This window comes from Spermophilus citellus (genome assembly GCF_964194105.1).
Source record: "Spermophilus citellus genome assembly, chromosome: 1".
NCBI classification, from domain to species: domain Eukaryota; kingdom Metazoa; phylum Chordata; class Mammalia; order Rodentia; family Sciuridae; genus Spermophilus; species Spermophilus citellus.
The window spans coordinates 274,098,391-274,107,448 of NC_138182.1; positions in this window are offsets into that span (position 1 = coordinate 274,098,391).

The following is a 9,058-nucleotide window of genomic DNA, read 5'->3' on the forward strand; positions in this document are numbered from 1 at the left end:
GGCATGTATCTCTGCTCTTTCAAAGGCTTAATTCATTATCCCAAATTGGCTGACTATGAACTCAAGGCTGGCTTCCTTCCAACTTTGAGGCTCTGCAGCCCACTGGAGTTTCCATAGGGGACCCTCTTCCTTCTATACCCATCTGTCTTGTTTCTTCTTTTTCAAGTGACAGTAGTCACCGTTTTGTTACTAAAAATTACTATGGGACCAATTGTCCTGTTTATTTATTTTTTTAATATATTGATTTCTTAGTTGTATTTGGACACAATACCTTTATTTTATTTATTTATTTTTATGTGGTACTGAGAATTGAACCCAGGGCCTCACACATGCTAGGCAAGCGCTCTACTGCTGAGCCATAACCCCAACCCTGGACCACTTGTCCTTTATATGTATTTGTGGTCCTGGGAATTGGACTCAGCTGTGCTCTACCACTGAGCCACACATCTAGCTGCTGCCTCTTTTAATTTTGAGGCAAGTTCTAAGTTTCCCAGGCTGACCTAGAACTTGCCATGATTCTGCCTCATTCTTTCCAACAGCTAAAATAACAAGCTGGTGTGCCACTGTACCCATCTATATCAATTTCTTTTACATAAATCACATCTATATATTTTCCCTTCATTCTAAGGAACATCTCTGACTCTTTTTTGTATCAGCAATCTTATGACACAAACAAGAAAAACCAAAATGGTCAGCATGGCCAGGCTACCATGTACTTTTCAAATAGCTGAAGGTCAAAAGTTAGCTTTTCAGTTCTCTTATCAGGATCGTCTATATCCATTGATTCACACACACTAACAAGTCATATAACCGCACTGTGCTAACTTCCAAGATAAAATGGAATAACACCACACATAGAGTTCTTCCTTCAGGCTGCTACTAGATTTGTGAAATGTAAAAATAATCTCTCTGCCTTTCCATTATTTAAACCACTCTATTTCTTGGGCTGGGGTTGTGTTTTAGTGACAGAGTGCTTGTCCCTCACATGTGAGGCACTGGATTCCATCCACAGCACGACATATAAATGAATAACCAAAATAAAGATATTGTGTCCATGTATAACTACAATATATTCAAAAAAATTAAACACTCTATTTCTAGTCTTCAGATAATAGTGAACTGGGCCATGGACCTGCTCCTCTTAGCTGTGGGCTGCTACCCCCAAGAGCCAAGCTCTGGTGGCAGGGAGGGGCCCAGCGGGGAGCCTGGGGATGGAAATGTGATTGGGGCTAGAGCTGTGGGTGAAGTTGTTGAGCAGCCTCTGACCCCTGATCTCAGACCCTTAGGCTTTGCCTCCCACTGAGGCTGTGTCACCACAGAATCACCCCCCACCTCATGCCTTATCTTTGAAGGATTAAGTTGCCAAAAACAGTGAAAGAAAAAGCTGCTTTTATGTAAACTCCTGTAGACTGTGAACTTCTGAGCCCACCCCCTTACACAAATTGGGTATAAAATTCTGAACTACCTGAACTCAGGGTTCAGGAACTTAAGTGATTACAGAGAAATTTGTACCCTCTGAACCTGGCTACAGCCAAATAGAACTGTTTCCTGCTATCTTTTTTGCCCTGCTTCTCTGTCCCTACAACATTCCCAGGCTAACTCATTCACTCTCTCTCATCCTCTACCCTCTCTTTCTCACCTTGGAGACCTGGGTAGTCAAGCTTGGCCATCACCATCATCAGTTTGGATCCTGGTATTTTCAAAAATTGTTTTAAACCTATCAATCAACAAAATCTATTCAAATGAACACTGTCATCCCAGATGATTGGATCTGCCTTTAGGATTAGGAAATCCTGCCTTCAGAAGGAATATACCCCCCCCCCCCAGATCCTATCTCCACTCAAGTTTACACCCTGGGTTTCTTTTCAAGAGGAGCCCAGAAGAGTAGAAATGATCAGACAAGGGGTCCCTGAAGACTTTTCCTCCTCTGGACAAACATTTTTCCTCCTGTTTGGGAGGCCATGGGTTGTGGAGATGAGGCTCCAGGGCCCAGGCACTGCCAAGCCCTAAAGGAAGCAGATTCTGGGCCCTGGCCTCTGCTTTTCTATCCCAGGCTGGGCTTCCTTTCTGGGGATCCTCAGGACTTCAACTGTGTAATATATTTTAGACATTGTGGATTTGTCAGCTGGCCCTGACCCTTCCTTGGACCCAGATTGCACATCACCTTGAGAAGGGGCACATAGCTGCCTGCCTGTCCAGGACAGATGTGTGAGACCCAGCAGTAGCCCCAAGTACCCCTAGGAGAGAAGGATGTCTCTGAGCAACCTGGCTGACCTGCGTCCAGGTTGGCCCCATGGACCAAGGAATCCTGAGACTGCCCATGATCTTTCCAGAGTCTCCCTCTGTGAGTGCCAAGAGATACCACCCCAGGTCTGCAGGATGCTGCCTGAGGTTCCCAACCATGCTCAGTGACTTTAGAATAATGTGGGCTCTGGATTCCTCACTGCTTGCTTTGGGTTGAGAGCCAAGAGGTCTCTGCCAACACGCTGTAATGGAAGATCCTCTGGGAAGAAATGGTATTAAAAAATGTTTCTCAGGGTTGAGTTAGGGATCAGCAGTAGAGCACCCCTCTGGCACACTCAGGGGCCGTGGGTTAGATCCTCAGCACCACATATGAATAGATACAATAAAGGTATTCTATCTAACTACAACAAAAAAACAATATATATATTTTTAAAAGATTCTCAATTTAATACACATGTGAGAAATTTATGCTCTTTGGATTTTCATGAAAATTTCTGTTCCTTGTATAATAAAATTATTGAAAAAAATGTTTTCCAATTGTGTGTTTGTTTTGGAGATATAGAAAGGAAGGGCGGGTTTCCTGGATGCCAGTATGGGTCCTGCCTGGGTGTCTTTGATGGATATTGAACTGGTCCTGGGCCCCCTTTGGACAGTTTCTCACTTGCCTGCTAATCCTACCAGGTATAAATGTATGGTCAATGTTAATTACTAGTATTCTTAAACTCATTTCACTTCTGTAATTGTTCTGGGGACAAACATCCACAGAGGTTAATCCCAGAGTTCTCTGAACTTTTGGACCCTTCCCTCCATTTCCTAGAGTGAATTCCAGAAGTCTTACTTTTAAACCTTTGATAGACCACAGGCAGATATTTTACTTTGTGAGATTCAAAAAGAGTTTTCTGGGAAAGGCAAAACATGGTAAGCAAAGGGTATTCCCAGAAAAACTGCTAATCCAGATATGTGTTAGAGATGTTGATGCACTCTTCAGAAGTACTTCAATTTTCTGCTTTCCTTTTTATTTGTATTTTTTAGAGTTGAATAGTGAACATGCAATCAGGAACAATCAGAAATGATGGGCAGGTTCTTGATTGCTGCTGCCATCATTTGAGGATATTGGACTCTTGTTTCTTCACTCCTCAAAAGCGGACTCTGCCAGGGATTATCCAGGGAGTTTCAGAAGCCTTCTGTTCAGACTAGGGGAGCTCTGCTGATCTCTCTTGTTTCGGGGGCTTCAGCCACTTGTGCAGCCACTGGTTCCTCCAGCTCTACAGCCTGCAGACAGCCACTGGGGACTACCCAGCTTCTGGTCAAGTAAGTCACTCTAACCAATCCCCTGTTTATAATCATGACCTGTTGATTCTGTTCCTCTTCAGAACCCTGACTAATACACCTTCCTGGTCACTGTTTCTGCTTCATCCTATAAATTTTGGTCTAGTGTATTCCCATTGTTATTAGTTATCTATGTATTTTCTTCTATCCCTTGTGCTCTTCTCCTTGATCAGAATATTATTTTAAATGTCTTTTTTTTTTTTGCTTTCCACAGATTTGTGAATTTTCACTTCCCTTTTTAATTATGGAATTCTAGCTTCATCCTATTGGGTATTTAGAAGAAAGTGACAGATGTATATAAAATATTTTTTAAAAAATCTCCAGTATGAGCCATAAATACATTTCATGAAGGATTATGGCCTGATTCATTCCAAAGAGCCCCAAGTCCTCCCTTATCATATTGGTGATTCATTTCTCAACTTATGAATTGGATGGCGTGAGGGATGGGTTGATAGATCAATCAGATTTTAGCACCAGATCTGAAACCCAAGACTCATTTCCCATTTTTAAATTGCTTTTTGGAAGTACTCCTAGTCACAAGCATTCTACCACATAGGCAGAGTTCAGGAAGGAAAAAGGTTACAAGCAAACCATGTTGTGATAGTCTAGGTATTGAGTGGACAACCCTGCTAAAGCCAGAAGAAAAATGTCTAGTTTTCAGTGTCTTGTATGGAGTAGGACTTCCTATTACAGAGACTACCAGATAATTGCTGTTGTTGTTCATCTCATTAACTGAGCTTTGTAATGGGATTTCCTTTCAGGATTGAAGAAAGCTCCACCCAGGTTCCCAGTCTGTGGTTAGAAACTCACTGGAGGCCAGAGGAGTTTGAGAACACCAAACCTGCTGCCTGCTGAGTCCCACATGTTTGGTGGTACCTGGTGTGAGGCCCACAACACCATGGAGCAGCACTTTCCCTGTGGTGTGCCACAGGGTTGGCATGCTGCAGACCAGGTGCCAGTTCTCCAGAGGCCTCCAACCCTGAGCTTAATATATCCTGGGTTCTTGCAGGTGCCCTTCTCTATGCAACAGCCAGATATTTTCTTTCTTTTTTTTTTAATCTTTTTTTTTTTTAAAGAGAGAGTGAGAGAGGAGAGAGAGAGAGAGAGAGAGAGAGAGAGAGAATTTTTAATATTTATTTTATAGTTCTCGGCGGACACAACATCTTTGTTGGTATGTGGTGCTGAGGATCGAACCCTGGCGGCACACATGCCAGGCGAGCGCACTACCCCTTGAGCCACATCCCCAGCCGGAGCCAGATATTTTCTATGACTGCCAAGACTTCCACATTGACCTGCATCCTACACCCCAAGAAAGTGGTTTCTGGCATTGGTCATGGAAAGGTGACTTTCCCAGAGCACACAGTACCTTGAGCCATGACAGAGAACCTCCGGTTGTGGACTCTGCATCTGCAACTCATAAGAAGCCCCAGGCACCCCCAGGAAAGTCAGGGATCTCCAAGGTGCCCCGCCTTCGACCACCCACTGGGGTTTTCTTGTGTTCTGGGTGCTGGGGTGAGAGAGGTGTAGAGCCAAGACCTCTGGTGGTGGTGACCCTTGTAAGGGTCCTCTTCCCTCTGGCCACACCAGCAGCCAGGAGACTGCTGGGAGCGGATCCAGGCCCTTCTGCGCAAGACTCACTGAGGCTGCTTGAATCTGTAACCTTTGGGACACAGGAGTACTGAGATTTCCCCTGCAACCATGTTTGGAGGAGGGGTCTGGAAGGGATCATCTAGAAGTAAAGCTTGTGTTTGCTAGTCCACCATGGAGCTTCAGAGCTCCTGTGCATTTTTCTTCTGTTTTCTCAATAAAATTGTGCCAAAATGCAAAATTCTTGGTTGTAGTGTACTCCTGTTGGGGATGCTGGGGAAAGAGGAGGCTCAGACCACTGGGTGGTGAGTGACCATGTCCAGATCTATGGAGATCAATTCTGAATCTAAGGGGGCCCTCCCTCATTGTTCTTGTTCTGCTTATCAGCAGCATCTCCTGGATAGAGTGGGTAGCCAGGCCACTGGTGTATTGTGTGTTCTAGAAGCACTGCATCTCTAAGCAGATACACAGCAGCCATGAGAACCCAGATGAGATGTTCTTCCTGTGTTACCCTGCCATCTAGTTCCCACAAGGGTGAACACAGAACTATAGACTCTTTCACAAACTTGTATCTTAACAATGCATTTGGGCCAAGGGAACTCTGCTTTGGAGGGGTTTATAATTTGGCCCCTCTAGAGACACTCAGAGCCACAGCTTCTGCTAACACAAATCACTAGGATATCAGGCAGGGCTCACCCATCCACTAGGCAAAGTGTCTAGTGCCTTAAAATACTTTAGGGTCCTACAAAATTATTTTAATTTCTTTTGATACTGAAAGAAAAAATAATTATCATGCATAATATAACATCTGATATAGATATCGATATATTGTCATAAAACCATAGTGTTAGACAATAATTTTTTATTTAATATATTGATGGAGTTGTCAGTTCAGGAATGAGTACCTTAAGGCAACAGTATGCCTAGGGTCAGTGTGGTTTCTGCAAGGGGCAGAGGGACACAGTATGTGTTCCAATTCCCCAGTCTCATGAAGGCTCAGCCTTTGACAGGTAGCACAGAGGGAGGCCAGTGCTTTGGTATAAGCTGGTGAATGCACAAAGAAGAGAAGGAGGTATCTCCTGACTTGACCCCCAGTTAACTGTACTATGACACCTTTACTTGTCTTAAATAATGTTTGTATTATTTAGAAGTTTGTCATTTAATAATCTTTAGAAACTTTTGCATCCGTTCATAATTTAATAAAGCTCTCATATAATTATCTTTGATATCATTTGCATCCATTTTGCAAACTGAAATCTAACTATATTTTTGTAGTTTTTGTTACTCTTAGTAAATATATTGCTAAAATATTCCTTACTTAAATTTCATTTCACTAGAATAATTTATAGGAGGACAGAAAAGGGAATGAAAGTAGAAGATATGAGATTAGAGAATTGATTTTATCAAGTATTTTTTATTAATGGTGGGTATGTGCCGAGCAGTGTGCTGTGGTTTATACACAAAATGTATAAAATTGTGTAGCATCGTAATGCTACATTCCTGTGACCCCAATAGAGCTCCAGGAACCAAATCCGATGCAATCACACAAGAGTCTTTATTGCAAGCTTCAGCCTGACTCACAACAATTCCGGACACAAGGGTCCCAGGTAGTGAGTCCCAGTCCTTTGTCCAGTGAGATTTTATAGATTTTGGGGGGATACTATATGTGTCACAACATCACACAGAAAATCATTCCATACCTGGAGAAAGTCAAACAACAACTCTTAACATTGATTAGCACATTTACTGGCAGGAACAAATTGGATAAGTGTGATTGGTTAGTACAGAGGGGGATTCCCTTGAACTGATTGGTTTAAGCCAAGAGGGGTGTACGTGCTAAAATATACAGTTTCCCAATATATTTTCAATGACCATAAACTACTGGGGAGGTGGGTCATTTGGCATCCCAGGTATTTTCCCTGTCTCATGCTGATTGGTGGTTGCTAGGGGGTTGCTAAGGGTCCTCACCTAGCCTGAGTCAGGGACATCTGGTGCCACAGATCTCTCCTGTTATTTATAGACAAACAACTCAGCAGGGTGGGTATGTGTCCCTATACTATCACAATATGGCTTTGTAACCCTTTTCCTTCCTGAACTCTGCCTATGTGGTAGCATGCTTGTGACGAGGACTACTTCCAAAAAGCAATTTAAAAATGGGAAATGAGTCTTGGTTTATGATCTGGTGCTAAAGTCTGATTGATCTATCACCTCATCCCTCACGCCATCTAATTCATAACTTAACAAATAACTCCCCAACATGATAATAGGAGGACTTGGGGCTCTTTGGAATGAATTAGGCCATAATCCCTCATGATGTGCAGTTATGGCTCATACTGGAGATTTTTTAAAAAAAATATTTTACATATTTCTGTCCGATTCTTCTAAACACCCAGTAGGATGAAGCTAGAAATCCATAATTAAAAAAGAAGTGAAAATTCACAAATTTGTGGAAATAAAAAAAATTAAAATAATATTCTGATCTAGGAAAAGAGCACAGGGGATAGAAGAAAATACATAGATAACTAATAACATGGGAACACACTAGACTAAAATTTATGGGATGAAGCAGAGACAGTGACCAGGAAGGTGTATTAGTCAGGGTTCTGGAGAGGAACAGAATCAACAGTAAATGGTTATAAACAGGGGATTGGTTAGATTGGCTTACTTGACCAGAAGCTGGATAGTCCCCAGTGGCCATCTGCAGGCTGTAGAGCTGGAGGAACCAGTAGCTGCACAAGTGGCTGAAGCCCCCTAAACAAGAGATATCAACAGTGCTCCCCTAGTCTGAACAGAAGGCTTCCAGAAATTCCCTGGGCAATCTCTGGAAGAGTGCACTTTGGAAGAGTGAAGAACAAGAGTCAGATATCCTCAAGTGATGGCAGCAGCAATCAAGAACCTGTTCTAGGGGAATCTTGCTTGCATCTGCTGCTGCTTCCTTGTCCTCCCACCTTTTATTCCATCCAAGCCACCATCCTATTGGATGGTGCTGACCCACTTTAGGGAGGGTCTCCAATTCAGTTGTATCCCACATGCCAGTCACACCTAGACACACCCTCATTGATACACCCAAAAGTCCTTAATCATTGGCATGCCTTAAACCCATCAAGTTGAATGAATGCTAACATTCACAAAGACTACCAAGACTGAATCTACAGCAACATCAGAACAATTCTAAAACTATGACTGGGATCAAATCTCTAATCAGACATGAGGTGAGGCTGAGGATGTCACTGGATGCTACAGAGCACTTGCAGTAGGCCCTCCCTGTGTTCAGTGTCCACCACTGCCAGGAAAAAAAAAAATCTCAGTAAGTGAATGCTGTGGACATAATGGCTTCATCAGTGAATTCCATGAAAGATTTAGAGAAGTAGTTAGAGAAACATTGCCAACTACTCTCAGTCTCATTCAAAAAATTGAAGAGCAAGGGGGAACAGAATTGTATAACTCTACTCCTAATTCTAACTGTGATTATGTGCAAGTGGGTTCATAGAGAAGTGACAGTGTGTGAATTCAAGGAATATTGCAATTATACCAATAATTCATATTTCTGTCAATAATGTATTTTGCAATATGGTGAAAATGTTGAACATGTAATAAAGTACTAAATTGGGGCTTCCCTTCATTTCTGGTTCTTCCTGATTGCATTTTCACTATTCAACTCTAAAAATTAAAAATACAAACAAAAAGAAAAGCAGGAAATTGAAGTACTTCCTTGCCGCGTCCGGCAAAATGGACCGAGTCCGGCGGGAGACGTCGGGATTAACAAAGACACAGGAGTCCGAGGTCCTTCATCCAGGGGGAATCTATCTTTATTAGCTCAGCACATACTTATATATTTTTTTTGCAAAAGGCATGGAAGGTTACTAGTAGGCGGGGGCAAAGGGGAAGGAAAAACAGG